The sequence below is a fragment of the Vulpes lagopus genome, chromosome 7 (assembly GCF_018345385.1).
Source record: "Vulpes lagopus strain Blue_001 chromosome 7, ASM1834538v1, whole genome shotgun sequence".
Taxonomy (NCBI): domain Eukaryota; kingdom Metazoa; phylum Chordata; class Mammalia; order Carnivora; family Canidae; genus Vulpes; species Vulpes lagopus.
Genome location: NC_054830.1, coordinates 28470363 through 28486429, shown reverse-complemented (window position 1 = coordinate 28486429; position 16067 = coordinate 28470363). Strand labels below are relative to the sequence as shown.

At 42.2% G+C, this 16067-nt stretch overlaps 1 protein-coding gene across 4 annotated transcripts in view; it reads left to right on the top strand.

The window, feature by feature from the left end:
• Positions 1-712: 712 nt before the first annotated feature.
• Positions 713-16067, top strand: part of FHIT (fragile histidine triad diadenosine triphosphatase) — a 1370758-nt gene continuing 1355403 nt past the window's right edge. For all 4 annotated transcript variants that reach the window (XM_041762987.1, XM_041762984.1, XM_041762986.1 and 1 more), the window contains exon 1: positions 713-847. The gene's annotated coding sequence lies outside the window, so the exon portion shown is untranslated. The remainder of the gene's footprint in view (positions 848-16067) is intronic.

Here is a 16067-nt window from a genome sequence, read left to right as displayed (position 1 = left end):
CAGCCAGCAGAACAAAAAAAAAAAAAAACTTCATCTGCATAGATCTTTCATTCTGGAGGACAAGACGATAAAAAAAAAAAAAGATAAATGAATTGCATACAGTGTTTGGTAAGGAAAAGTGCTGAGTAGAAAATAGCACCAAAAAAAAAAAAAAAAAAAAAAAAAAAAAGGAGAAAGGAAAGGGACGAGGGTGTTTGCTGTGCAATTTTAGTTAGGACTCTCCAGGGAAGGCCGAGTGTGGTCGTAGAGTGGATCAAGTAAAAGACTGTGAGCCCGTTTTATAAGAGAAACATGAAGAAAAGAAGGCTTTAGGATTGAGTAGAGGAAGTGCAAGAAAATCCAGCCAGTGAGGAGTAGTGGGGCGGGGGAAGCTCAACACGTTTGGGAGGAAATAAGGAGGGGGAAAAAAAAAAAGCAGCATAGCCTGAAGAATCTTATTTCTTTTGCCATTTCGAAAAAACGAGATTGTGAAGTTCATGACAAAAACCCCTTTCCAAAGATTTTCTCACCCCAGCTGCTTCCCTTGGAGAAACAATGTTTTGCACCCCTTAATCAGCGTCACTGTCATTATAGCTTCTGATTGGCCCGGCTTAGGCTCATCCTTTATGCCTATTGGCCCTCGCTTCTGTCCTCAAGCCCGCGGCCATCTTAGGCCCCGCCCCCTCGCCCCCGCGGCGCCACCTGGGAATTGTAGTCCGCCTTCCGCTCCGTCCCGTCGTGGGACTTTTTGCCCTCCAGTTCCCGGGTCCCTCAGGTGGCCACCCCAGTGGGCACACGCCCAGGCGCCGCTCCTGCCCCGCGCTCCCTCCCTCTGCCTTTCACTTCCCAGCTGCCAAGATCTTGGAAGGTAGGGGCAGGGGCAAGCCCCAGTCGAACAGTGTTTCTGGGGTGCGGGTCTTGGTTTCCAGGCGCGTCTGGTCGTTACACCCCCCCACCCCCGCCCCACCGTGGTCCCATGAGGCGGGGACTGGCTCGCACAGCTCCTAGAGGGTGAGGGTGTGTGTGTGCAGGGGGTGGGGGGCGTCTGTCCCGAGGACCCATTCTGAGCACCAGCCCTAACCCTAGCCCGCCCCTCATGTGCTGCGTAAGAGGGTAAACTGAGGCACGGGGTCGTGCCAGCGGGGGTCCAGGGACGCCCCAGCAGCCGTACCTGGCTGGCGGTGTAGTTGTCCACCGCACTGAATTCTTTACGGTGGGGGAACTCCATGACCACCCGTTTGGACTATTTATGGATGAATATAGTTTTTGTATAAAAATATGCGGGGATTTTTAAAGGTCTGTCCGTGTGGGGCCGGGGGCGGGGGGAGGGGAACCGAAGTTGGAGGCTCCTCTCCAGGATCGAAATGCTCCTCCTTGTGTTGGACCTCGGACCAGCCACTCATGGTGTTTTATCTTGGGGGAAAAAAAAAAAAGAGCTTAAATGTCTCTGCCCAAGTGGCCCAAGGATGCTGGCTGGAGCCGAAAGCGAAAGGAGGTCCCGTTAGTGAAAGTCTGCCCCTTGGCAAGCTTGCTACTTTATTTTTCCGGATCTCTCAAGAAATGGGCTGGGGGCCGGCAGAGAATGATCCATCCCAGTGGTGGTTGTAGAAAGGCGCTGCCCCGTGCTGGGCCTGGGGCTACTGAGAAAGGCCCCTACTCGCACCTGTTAGGCAGGTGGTGTACCTGTAACCTCCCTCTCCGGCTCCATCTTACCGCCCGCGGCCTGAGGAGCGGAGGCTTCTGGGAGTTGGAGTCCCGCTGCTTGTTTCCCGGCAGGTTGGCGCAACATCTCCCAGCGTGCCATTTGGTGCGGCGAGGTGTCTCCTGGGAGATGAAGTCTCACTTCCAGCCGACCTGGGGGTCCGCTGTGTGATTCGGAACTACAACTTCCATGTGGCCTTGCGTTCTTGAGGGCCAGCCGCTGTGTCCACCTGCGGCGAGCGGGGATTAGAGAGATGCTTAGGAAAGCTGTCCTTTGTTGTTGTTGGGGGATTGGGGAGATGTGTCTTGTAAAGTTACTATAATATAGTTACTGTTATATAGTTACTATAATAATATATATATTACTATAATATATAATATATAATATATATAATTATAATATATAATATATATAATTACTATAATATATATTATATAATATATAATACTATAATAATATATATTACTATTATATAGTTACTATTATGTAGTTACTATTATGTAGTTAGTATTATATAGTTACTATTATATAGTTAGTATTATATAGTTACTATTATATAGTTACTATAATATAGTTACTATTATATAGTTACTATAATATAGTTACTATTATATAGTTACTATAATATAGTTACAATTATAACTTTTATAACTGTAACTCAAAAGCTAGATGAGAGACATAACCATTTTACATGCTTTTCACATATTAGAAAACAAAGTTTTAGTGAAGCAACCTGTCCAAATTAACTCATCTAGGGACAAGAAGTCCTCAGATTGCAACCCAGTCTTCCAATAGTCACTGCTTAAAAAAAGACGCCACCCAACAGTGAGAGGGAGCCTGACGTTTCTGAGTACAGAGTTTGGAATCTTTCCATTATACCATGTTTTTTCTCTGTAGTCAGACTAAATGTTAGAGCTGCAAAAAACCTTTGAGATTATTTAAATTTAAGGCAAAGATCTTGGAACAGTTCCTGGCATATAGTAAAGGTTCCACAAATGTTAGCTATATATAGCTTTATAATACCTTTATTTTAGAGATGAAGAAACTGGCCCAGGTGGTAAAGCCATTTGCCCAAGGTCACACAGTTGGTTTGTGTCAGGGATGAGACTAGACCCAAGTGTCTTATTTCCAAATCCAGGGTTATTTTCATTCTATCAGCAGTCAGCTAGAAGGAGCACCAGATGTGAAGCTGTTTAGGTAATGGTTGCTCTCCTAATTTATTCTTTGTAGGCCACAGGCCAGGACCAATTGTTGTAAAGTCTCTTTTCTTATTAGTAGTAAGGTTATAATGTTTCATTCGTTCAACAAATGTTTTTTGAGAATCTTTATATGCTCATCTCTATGTGCAAGGGCCACATGGATTAAAGTGCTAAAGTAGGGCTAGAAGGAACTTAAAAACCACCTATTCTAAGTCCTTCATTTTGTAAATGAGGAGAGGGATCCATGGTCTTTATGCCATGGCCTTGTGTCAAAGGCATGTTGTTTCTGCAAGGAGCCAGGTTCCTGGAGGCCTCATAGTACTGTATGTGACCTTTCAGGCTCATGATTTCTTTTACTTGGTGTTCTCATCCTATCCATATCTCTGTAAATACTTGATGAAATACTTTCGGAAATATTTCTCCTCTCTTTATTTGTATATACATGCAGCTTCAAAGTGCTTCCTTTCTATTTTGGGAATGTCTCATTTTGGCTCCCAGTGGTTTTATTCTCTTTTGTTCTTTCAGGTCCTTGAGAACAAAATCTGACACTGTTTGCATTTATACAAGTTATAGTCTAACCCTTTAATATGGGAACACATGAGTTACTAGATTATGTAAAACTTCTGTTTAGAAGACACATTGTCCCTTTCAATTACATAGTCACAGATAATAAAGCAGCTATCTCACCTTATGTGCATGAAAGAAGCTTTCTACATAATTAGATAATAAACTAACATTTTTATAAATTATTGGTTAAACATTTCTGAAACAGTATTTAGGGGAAATATTTTCCCCATTGCCTTCTGTACCCCCTGCCCTGCCCAGTGCTCTCCTAGCTAACAGTCTGATCATTCAGCTTCCAGCACGTGGCTGACCACTGGTAGATGCTGAAAAAATATTTGTGAAATTGTGTGCATAAGCACCCCTGAGCTCTGTTCCCACATCTTTTTCTTGAATCTCTTTTAAGATAGAAATACTTTGAAATAGAAGATGTAGCAGGTTGCTTTCCTTTCAATGTCTACACTGTGAAGAAAAATCTCAGCCTTTGAGGTCATCTTCCAAGGGGCTGTTTCTTTGGGAATGTCCATGTCTATGATTTCTCAGCTGAGAAAGTGATCCAAATAGCAAAACATAGCAAAGAAGCCATAGAGAGTGGTAGTCTGGAGGCCTATGATTTAAATCCCAGCCCTGCCCTAAGAGGCAGGTTACTTAGCTATTGGTTTCCTCTGTAAAATATGGATAATAAGCATTTCTACCTCATAAACTGATGATAAAGATTAAATAAGAGAGTGTTTTTAAAACTTTGAGCATGTTATGCACTCAACAGTTCATATTCAATAAATGAATAGTAGCTCTTATTTTTGTTTTTAATGAAAACAATATATGAAAATATATCAGGTTTATCCACAATTTCAACTTGAGGCAGGTATCTGCTTTATGAAAAGATTTGCCATTTGGTTTCTTAGAATAGCAAGGTTGGCCATCATATTTAAAGTATGAAGTTACCCACAACTTTGATAATCGATCTTGTCAGCACAGTGATACTCTTTGTGTGGGTAGAGAAATAGTGAAGCTTTTGACTTTACCTTGCCTGCTGAGAGGTCCTTGATCTATGGTTCCATCTATATATTAAATCTCAGATTGAAAAGTGGCCTGCCCCTGTCGGTGGGGCCTTCTGTCTACTTCTGGAAAGGGCTGGGCCTATTCCAGTTGTCTCTGGGTTAAAATGAAACGGTCATCACCCTGCTGGTGAATAACCCTAGGGCAATGGACATGTGGACATGGTAGTGTGTCTCTCGAAAGCTGACAACTCCAACAGCCACGAGGTTACTGATGAGGTTCAGTGAGAGAAGAGAGGTGGTGTAGGGCACAGGGAAGGAGAAACAGGAAAGAGCAAAGAGCAAATGGACAAAGGGAACATCAGAAGCCCTCAGTAGCCTAAGCACGGATGTATTCAGCACATTTACCCTGCTCCTAGCTCTGTGTTGGTGGGGCACGATTACACGCAGGAGATGCAGTGGTGAATGTGGCCAACATGGAATTGGTCGCGGTGGTGGGTGGTGATCAGTTTTAGGCGGGGAAGGGCTTGGAGGAAGGAAGGCAGGAAGGAGGGAAGGGAGGGAGGAAAACAGGAAAGGAAGAGGGAGATCCTGGGATTTGAGGAGCAGAAAGATTTCTGTCTGGGATATAAAAATCACTGGATGAGGGGACATGAGAGGATAGGGAGGCACCAGCAATCTTCCACAGAGTCCAGTTACCTGTATTGTGAAAGCATTTTGGACTTTATTCCAAGGGCATTTGGGAAACCACTGGGGAAATGAAATGATAGGATTTCTTCTTTAAAAGTATGGATGCAGTAAAGACGATGAGTTTGTGAGAGAGAATTGTCCATGTAGGCCTGTGTTTTTTGACTTTAATATGCATATCAATCTCCTGTTCATCTGAAGCTGCAGGTTCTGCTTTAGTACATCTGGAATGGGCCAGAGATTCAGGACTTCTAACGGGCTGATACTGCTGGTCCGTGGGCTGTAACTTTGCGGAGCAAGTACCGAGGAGAGTCTTGAGAGGTGTAGATGAGAGATGGTAGTGGTTAAGAGAATGGACCCTAGGGAGCCAAAGACCTGGATGCTAGTCTTGCTTCTACCAGTCACTTGCAGGGTGGCTCTGGGGAAAGTGTCCTAGTCTTGCCGAGCCTCAGTTTCCTTATTATCTGTGAAACAGAGGTAATAATTCCTATTGTGGGGTGGTATTTTAAGTTTTAATTTTAACGATTTATTGGGGTCATTTCTTTTTAAACGTTTTTTTTTCTTTTTTTTTTTTGAAGATTTTATTTATTCATGAGAGACACACAGAGAGAGACAGAGACAGAGACACATGCAGAGGGAGAAGCAGGCTCTCTGCAGGAGCCCAGACCCCCCCTCCCCCATCATGCCTAGTCAAAGGCAGCCACTCAGCTGCTGAGCCACCCAGGTGTCCCACGTTTTTTGTTTGTTTGTTTGTTTTTTTTACAGAAAATGTATGTCCTTAGGTTTGTTTGTATCTGAATATTTACATAACTGGGCACTCAAATGGTAGCTTTGAATATACTCTTATTGTTATTAACAAAAACGACGACCTCATGCACCCTGTTCCATGTTTTTAAAATCATGTATTTTTAAAAGATTTTATTTATTTATTCAAGAGAGACACACACAGAGAGAGGCAGAGACACAGGAAGAGGGAGAAGCAGGCTCCATGCAGGGAGACCAATGTGGGACTCAATCCCAGGACTCCAGGATCACACCCTGAGCCAAAGGCAGATGCCCAACCACTGAGCCACCCAGGCATCTCTTAAAATCATATTTTGAATACTAAATTATTACATGGAATAGATCACTTTATTATTATTATTATTATTTTTTATTGTGAGAGGTGGGCAGAGGGAGAGGGAGAGAGAGAATTTTAAATAGGCTCTATGTCCGGTGTGGAGTCTGAAGCAGGGCTCCATCTCATGACCCTGAGATCATGACCTGAGCTGAAATCAAGTGATCTATTCCATGTAATAATTTAGTATTCAAAATATGATTTTAAGAGATGCCTGGGTGGCTCAGTGGTTGGGCATCTGCCTTTGGCTCAGGGTGTGATCCTGGAGTCCTGGGATTGAGTCCCACATTGGTCTCCCTGCATGGAGCCTGGAGTCGGTTGTTTTACTGACTGAGCCACCCAGGCACCCCTGAAATCACTTCTAATTGTGCTGTTTTTGTTTCTGTCTCACATGTGAAGTGAGGAAATTCTTTGATCTTTGGTAAAAACTTGAGTATTATGGGCAACTAGATACATTTCTCCCATAAGAGACTGTCTCAATTTGATGGAAAAAAATAAAAACAAAACCTACCCTGGGATTCTTAAAGTACCATCTTATAACTGATTAAGGTGGGAATTTGAAGCACTTTGCCTCCTCATGTAAATTTATTTAAGCCCAATTATAGTGCCTCCTTCTTTACATAATTTTAACCTGTTTGGAGTGCTTTTCAACTCGTGGTTCTCAGCCCTCGGTACAAGTTCAAGTCACCTGGCGCTGGTCCCATCCAGAGGAATTGAATAAGAGTGTGGACAGGAGGTAGGCATTGGTAGCTAGCTTCCCTTTTAAGTTTCCCAGGTGATTCTGAAGTGCATTTAGGATGAGAAGCATAGATTCTAACAACAGAACATCTTGAAATGAATCAGGTACAATCTAATAGGTGAAAGGCCTTTGTGGGGAAGGAAATATCTAGAAAGGAGCATTTTTAAGGCTTTGGGTGTGAAAGAGATGATAAGCCTTGACACAAAGCTCTCCTGGAATCTGATGAACTAACTCTAGGTTGTGTCCTGGGTTTTCCTTGAAGTGAAACCCAAGGCCTCCCCACACCCTGCCCTTGTATCTCTATGTGTGCTCACTTGAATCAGGATTTTCAATTTTGTTTCGGGCTTTGTTTCTCTCCCTGATATTTAGTTTGTTTTATTCTTCATAGCTGGAAAAAAATTATTAACCATTACAACTACGTTCAAAAGAAAGAAACTGAGTTACATGCTTTCATGAGCTGTGGCTGCATTATTGTAAAGGTTTAAACTGTTGTTCAGATAAACTACAACCCATTTTAACCAGTAACATTCTTTAAATTTTTATTTAAAAAAAAAATTAAGTAGGTTCCAGGCCTAACGTGAGGCTTAACCAGTAACATTTGTAAATTCTAATTCAGTAGCCTGAAATGAAGGCTTCCAGCGAGGCTACCTGTTATAAAGATTACTTTCCTTTTTAATTTAATAGTTACCCTCACCCTCCATTTTAGGGCAGAATAATTAGGTGAATTCGATTAAATATCTTTAATTTGCTGGGTGTTCCATAATATATGGGGGCCCTTTCCTCTTAAACGTTTTTTTTTTCCTTACAGAAAACGTATATCCTTAGGTTTGTTTGCATCTGAATATTTACATTTAAAATCTTATATCCAGCATCTGGGAGCATTCTTGTCCTGAATTTCTATTACCCCGAACTATAATTTCGTTTTTCAGTCTTTCCTGAGCTTTTTTACTCACTAGGAGGTCATTTCACAATGTAGTAGTTTTATTTTTCTACTGTGTTGACTTAATAGAAAAAATTTTTAAAAGTGTTTTTCTTGGAGGGTTTAAAATACAGTTAAAAAATTACATATTTTAGGGATTATTTTGTACTTAGGCCAAGGTTTTCTTTCAATGATGTATAAGTGGGAATAGAAGAGAAAAATGAAAAACTTGCTAAGAGTTTTGCAGAAGGCACACGTTTGACAGTATTCTGGAACTTAAAGACTCTTTCTGGGTCTATTTATATGTTTATTAGTGTTCCTTGTTATGGATTTACCTCTTTTTATTGATAATAAGATTTCCATTAAAATGCAGTGTATTTTGCAGTTTCTCAGACTCACAGCTATTGGAGTTAAAACCCATCATAGATAATGTGGAAATATCAGTACTCCCTCATGAGGTTTAATGCACGCATATTTTAGTTGGGCAGTTTGGAGGAGAGTATGGTCTGCAGCCATTTAATCACTGAAGTGTGTGCTATATGGTAAGAACAAAATTTTCATTTTCTGCAAGACTTCAAGTCTTCTTCCCGTGTCTTCATTTTTGGAAGAAAAAAAACGCCAAAAACGTCTCCACATTAAATAAAGCAGGACTGTACCTGCTTGGTTGGCTTGGTTGTGCCAGGAGATGTTTAAATGATGCCCAGAAGCAGGAGTTTGTGTATGTGCGTGGAGTCCCGAGGACAGACAGAGGACAGGGCTAGGACCTGCTGGAGTAAGGTTGTTTCTCTCAACCCTGGAGCACGGGCAATTCCTGTTCAGATTCTCCCAGGAATGAAGCTGGTAGATGGAGAGGTAGTGATCCTAAAGAGGGCAGGAAAAAGCAACAGAAAGGTAGAAATAAATGCAGAGCCTATGAAGACCTTTAACAACCAAAAAGATAGGTGGAGGGGGATGGGAATTTTTTTTTTTTAGGATTTTATTTATTCATGAGAGACACAGAGAGAGGCAGAGACATAGGCAGAGGGAGAAGCAGGCTCCCCACAGAGAACCTGATGTGGGACTTGATCTCAGGACCCCAGGATCAAGCACCAAAGGAGATGCTCAATCTCTGAGCCACCCAGGTGCCCTGGGAAGTTTTTTGTTTTTACAAATATGTATGTGAATGGTTCCCTCTGGAGTTGTGCAGTGCACAGCCTGCATGGGTGTAACACAGAGACCCTGAGTAATGGGAGGTGCTGGTACCTTCATAAAAGGGGAAGTGATACTGGGCTATAAAAATAGCAGGTGGCCACTGCACTTTGAAATCCCAGTTGCTAGGATCTGCTGATTGAGTGGGTAAGAGCAAGGCAGCCAGTGGCCACAGATAAATTTGCAGCTGAGGCTGTTTCTTGGCCCCTCTGACCAGGGCAGAAAGCTTCTTCAAAGCTATGGCTTCCTCTCAGCTCTTGAACTTCCAAGAGGCAACTAGCCAACACTTCCCTGGCCTAGAGGAATTAACTGTGTTTGGCTTCCTAGCACAGATGAAACAGCTGTGTCCAACTCCTGGGTTGAGGACTGGCTGAAACTGTGTGCAAAGGTCCTGATGAGGCCAGAAGCTTCTGCATTTCTCAGAAGCTCCTTCCAGGTGTTGCAGATGCTACTGGTTCATGGGCCACACTTGGAAGGCAAGGTTCTGGTTCTTTATGGGTCCTACTCTGTTACCATTCTGTTTCAATGTAATGAATAGCATTGTTTCGAGTTCACAAATACGTGTGTTGCTCTGCTGTAGGCTGACGGTGATCTTAGGCAAGTTATTCTGTTTTGCAGAATTTTATTTTCTTCTCTAGAATAGGCATAGTAGTATGTACCTCATAGGTAGATATGAGTAAAATGGGATAATTCATATAAAATTTTAGCACAGCATCTCTCATATAGGAATTTCTTAGTAAACATTAGCTTTTATTTTTATTATTGTTATTTTATTTTACATTTTTATTATTTTTGAGCTCAGAAATCCAGATCTTTAAACCTAAGGCATGTGGCTTTACCATTTACTAGATGTGTGACCATTGGTAGGTTTCTAGACTGTTTCTTCACCTTTAAATTGGGGATTATAGTGGTAGCTGACTAAGGCCGTATGTCTAAGGCCCTTGGTATGTATTAGTTATTCTCATGATTATGAATACTAATCACTGGATATGAGAGGTCTGCACAGCAGCTTCTGTTACTTGGGGTTGGCTAGGTTTCTGTGAGACTCTCTTGGTATGAAGGGGCTGCTCACACTAGTGGCAAGTAAGTAGAGAGTGGGTTCAGGATCTGGAAGTAATATCTGGAAGTTAAGGTAAGCAGGCAGGTGGAACATGGGATGATAGCCTGCTAACAGGTGCAATAGCAAATCCAACTTGATGCTGCTGCTTGCTCTGACTGTGGATCTCCCTGGATTCCTGTCTGGACAATCTCTGATCTGCCTGGTATCCCGCTTTCTGTACCTAATCTCCAACTATATTCTTGCCAGTTCTTATTGGGTGTGTGAGTCATTCCCTTGCTCATCATTGATTTATTCACTTGGTAACCATTTACCAAGGCCTGCTATATGTTAGGCACTGTGCTGGCTGTGGTTCTACATCAGTGAACAAGGTGGGGACATTCCCTTCCCTGAGGAGTCCAGTGGGGGACATGGACAATACTTGGGCAAACAGATGTAATTATAAGATGCCAAGTACTGGGAAGGAAGAGTTTAAGGTACTGTGATAGCAAAAAGGGGATGGGTAACCTATTTAGGTAGGGTAGCCAGAGAGGAGGAGATGATATTTGAGCTGAGACCTAAGTAAAGGATGAGCAAGAAGGAGCTGTATGAAGAGCTGGTGAAGTGGCATTCCAGGTCGTGCCCAGGGCTTACATGGGGAAAGAGCTTGACATGCTCAAAGGGATGAGAGAAGCATCTGCAGTAGACCATAGAGATTGAAGAGGGGCTGGCACTGGGTGAGGTTGGTCTGGCTGCACAGGGCCTAAAGATCAAAGGATGGAGTCTGGACTGTATTCTTCGGGTGATGGCCCTCTTCCTGATCCTCAGTACTGTGGTTGGAGGCTTGCTCTGTCCAGGTCTTCCTTCTGTTGACCCACGTCTCTGAGCACCTGCTTCCACTTTTCTCCTTCCCTCTTGTCAAAACATCAGCTATGGTCCTGGCTGATGCCTCCCTAGTGCCTGCCATTAAAAGTCTTCTTTTTTATCTGTTAACATGCTCTCTGGACACTGCATTCCATGTGTTTAACTCAGTCCCTTTTCATTGTCTTCACTTGGGTTCTGGGCAGAGTGTGTGCTCAGTTCTGCCTCTGATGGGCTGTCAGACCCATATGCCTCCTGAACTGCCACATGACAATGAAATTCAAGAACAGAGCCCTTGCTTCAAGGGTGCAGAGGAACAGAGAACAAAAGAGAACTAGGAAGTAAGAGCAGTTTGGGGTCTATTGGTAGGTGGGTGGGTGGGTGGAAGAAGAGATAAGGTACAATTTTTATAGGCTGGAAGGAAGCTTGAAGGAAGTTTGTTGGATTCACCTAGTCTTGTCCCTTCTATTTACAAATTTGGAGACTTGGTTCTAGAGAGGGGAAATGACTTGCTCTGGGTCACAGATGGAGTCAGCAGAATGATGACCTTTTTCCTTAGTCCTCTGTAGGTTAATTGTTCCTGTATTTTTAGCTTCCTTGACTTCTTATACTTTTTTACAGCCTTTATTTAACCTCTGATTTTTGATCAGTGCCCTCTCCCCTCCAGACTGTAAGCTCTGTGAGGGCAGGAGTGGTGGCTCTTTTGCTGATGCCATGTGCTCAGCACCTGGTCCCTAACTTAGAATTTGATGTTGAACTTCAACTGTGCTTCCTACTTCTGGGCTCTGCTCCATTACTTCTCTGTTAGCTAAGTCTTGGTTCCATAGAGGGCAGAGGTAAGTGAAATGTGTTGAAGTCCTGGACCTCAGCTCCTCTTACCATTTCCTGAATTGTACAGCCTCCCATTTCCTCCCCTTACTGGAGAGAGTGCCTTGTTTATTATGTTAATGTCTATTTTCCCTCTTTAGAAGTTTGCTCCCTGAGGGCGTGGATCTTGCTCTGTCTCTGTACTTGAAGCAACGCATGGCCTGTGACAGACAGGATGTTCTATCTCATCATTGCCATCAAGATCTGAAAGTCTGAGTTGCCTTGAAGGCTGCTGCTTCATGCAGATGGCCATTTATGCTGTACAGATAAGAGGAATTTTCAAATGCTGGGAGTTAAGAGAGAAGAGCCTACTCTCTGGCTCTGAGGACTGATTCCTGTCTTTGCCTTTCTTTCTTCTTTTTTCTTTCTTTCTTTCTTTCTTTCTTTCTTTCTTTCTTTCTTTCTTTCTTTCTTTCTTTCTTTCTTTTCTTAAGATTTTATTTTTTTATTCATGTGACACACAGAGAGAGGCAGAGGCAGAGACACAGGCAGAGGGAGAAGCAGGCTGCCTCCAGGGAGCTTGATGCTGGACTCGATCCCAGGACCCCAGGATCACACCCTGAGCCACAGGCAGACACTCAACCACCGAGCCACACAGGTGTTCCTCTTGTCTGTGCTTCTCATTAGCTGTATAATCTTGAACAAAGTACTCAGCCTGTCTGCATTTTTCTTTTATGTAAAATGAAGACAATAATACTACTTAGCTCTTAGTTGTTGAGAATCGAATGAGAGGGTTGATGTGAAGCATGCCCCTGCACAGTGCCTGGCATGTGATTAGCACTCAATAAATATTATCTTGATTAAACCTGGAAGGTAGCTCTGTCTACTTTCACTGGCTGGTAGTTGTACACATGGGTGCCAATTTTCACTTTGAAAATCAGAGCTACGTCTTTCCCATAGTACTGTGTTATTTGGTGGACTGTCATGTTCTCTTTGGTCATCAAATAAATGTAGAAGCCATCAGTTCTGGCCATATAAAGCTTACTGAAAATGTTGATGAACAGCCACCCAGGATTCAGCACAAAAAAATAAATGCTGGTTGATGTTTAAGACAGAGGAATATAAATCAGAAAACAAACACATTCACCGTACTGTAATATTTAAATGCCTTCTCATAAACACTTAAGATTCTCATTAGTCCAACATCAGAAGAATGATAAATATTAATATTTGTCATCAAAGGGAAGCTTAGAAATCAAAGCAGAGTAAACAACCGTTGTATTTGAAGGATTACATAATACTGAATGAATTTTAATTCGACACCTCCAAAACCCTATTTTTAAAAAAATTTCTCTGTGGGACAATTTAATTATTTTTATCCATCACAAAAGCTAGGAAAGGTATGCATTTAGTTGGAAAAGATTCAGGGGTCTTGCTCATTTCAATCATGTTCTCAAAGACTTGGGCTGGTTTGTGTCTTGTGTCTAAAACAGAGACCTGTTGTGTTGCCAGAGCCACTTTCTTCCTCCAGTTCAACTTTAGGAGAATCATACTGGGAATTGGCTCTTGTAGATAGATCATGGAGTGGCACTGGGAGCTTTCTGTGTTGGCTGTGGATTCCTTCCCTAGCTTCTTCACTCTTCCGAGTTCTAAATGCTAGAAGCATATGCAGCAGTCTCCAGAATCAGCTGGGAACGGTGGGAGAGACAACAGGCTGGCACCATCACTATGAAGCGGTCAGGCTTTCCCCTTCCTGCTTTCACAATGTCTCATATGGCCAACCCCATGTGAGAAGGCCTCACTGGGTCATCACAAAGATGAGGTGTGGGGAGTCAGGAGGCCTGGGTTTTAGTTCTGGCTCTCACTGCCTTATGTAAGTCTTGTCCTCTCCCTGGGCCTCCCTTTCCATACCTGTAAAGTGAGGGGCATGGATCTGATGAGTCTGAAGTCCTGCACCTCTCTAGCATCTTATAATCCCAGTGGACAGTGTCAAGAATATCTGTCCTTCCTCATTCATTCGGCAGGGGGACAGTTGCTTGGAGTGGCTGGTATTGGGATCAGACAAACCTGTATTTCACGTTAGCTAATTTACTTTAGTTCTTAGTCTCATATCTATCATTGGGAATAGTATAAGGTTGTCTGAAGCACAAGAGGTGCCATTTGGAAATCCAGTGCTGTATCATTGTTATTGTTGCATTATGTTATTATTTTGTTATTGTTACATATTATGTTTATATCTGAACTCAGGACTTTTCTGTCTTTTTGTGTCTCGGTTTTCTCATCTAAAAAATGGGAACAATAAGAACATACTTCATTGGTTAATTATGAGATTGAGATAATACATGAAAATATGTAGGATACTTCCTGGTATACAGTAAGTACCAAATACATGTTAGCGATGATTTTAGCTCTCATTTTTATTATTAGTCATAATACCTAGAATAAAGTAGTGCTTTTTAAAAAGAGTAAGATAGGACAAGGCAAATGGGAGTAGTTACTTTCTCTAATACACATGCTGAAGCATATTTTCAGTGATCTGCAAGATCCACCGTTTTCTCTAAGCATCTCATTTAACCTAGGGAATAAATGATATCAAATCTGTACTTCAAAGTCAAGTATCTCTATCCAAAATGAGTTCTTAAAATAGAATATGGGAGCCTCTTCAGAATCTAATATTCCATATATACAAAGGCTGTGAAAACACTAACTGGAGAGGATATCTGCCCCTCTGTATTCGTAGCAACATTATTTTTTTTAAGATTTTACTTTTTTTATTTGAGAGAGAGAGAGAGCGGGAGTGTGTGCACAGATGGGGGAGGGGAAGAGGCAGAGGGAGCTGAGTAGGGAGCCTGGTGTGGGGCTGGATCCCAGGACCCTGGGATCATGACCTGAGCCCAAAGCAGATGGTTAACTTATTGAGACCCACGTGTCCCTTACAGCAAAATTATTTATAGTAGCCAAGATACAGAAACAATGTAAGTGTCCCTTGATGGATGAATGATTAAGGAAGTTATGATACATACACACACAGACACACACACATGTACACACACACACACACACACTGGAGTATTATTCAGCCATAAAAATGAGACTGGATAGACCTTGACAGTATCATGCTAAGTGAAATAAATCAGACAGACAATACTGTTTGAGCTCACTTTTATTTGTGAGATCTAAAGACAAAAACGAAACCAAAACCCCACACTAAACTCATAGAATACAATCAGGTTTGTGGTTACCAGAGGCAGGGGGTGAAGGGAGCAGGGGAGAAGGAATGGGAAGAAAGTTGTCAAAAAGTACAAGCTTCCAGTTAGTTATAAGACAAACTAAGTCCTAGGGCCGACACATAAAACGTGATGACTGTTGAATGCTACACTGGCAGGTTGTAAAGAGACTAGATCCTAAGAGTTCTCATCACAAGAAGAACTTTTTTTTCCCTTTTCTCTTTGTTGTGTGTGTATGACAGGATGGTTATTAACTAAACCTGTTCGGGTAATCATTTCACAATATAAGTGGTAAATCCAACCATCATGCTATATATCTTAAACTTCTACAATGATGTATGCCAGTTATTTCTCAGTAAAACTGGAAAAGAGCTTTATCTCAAGTGGTAAAATGGGGAGAAGAGAGGATAACCAAAATGTTTGAATGCAGATACCCCTGGGGATGACAGCTGGAAAATAGGAAGAAATGAGGCAAGAGACTTTTTTTTTTTCCCTTCAAAGCTATGCATTAGCATTTAACAGTTATATACTTTACCTTCTAATAAATAAAAAGTACTTTATTAAAAGTAAAACAAGGGATCCCTGGGTGGCGCAGCGGTTTAGCGCCTGCCTTTGGCCCAGGGCGCGATCCTGGAGACCCGGGATCGAATCCCACGTCAGGCTCCCGGTGCATGGAGCCTGCTTCTCCTTCTGCCTGTGTCTCTGCCTCTCTCTCTCTCTCTCTCTCTCTCTCTCCCTCTGTGACTATCATAAATAAATGAAAATTAAAAAAAAAAAAACAAAAAACAAAAAGTAAAACAAAAAGTTCCAGGTCCATGATCTATCTCCACATATAGGTTGACGCCATGTTCAAAGAGAACTTACTTTTTATCAGATTACTGTGGGTCGGGTTTGAAACTCAGACCTTTATGTGGATTCTCTCATTTCATCCTCATTTCATCCTCAGGGCAACTCCACGAGGTAGATACTCTCACTATCTGTGTTTATACATGAGAAAACTGAAACTCAGAGAGGTTGAGTAAGTGCTTACGGACATCCAGCTGGCCA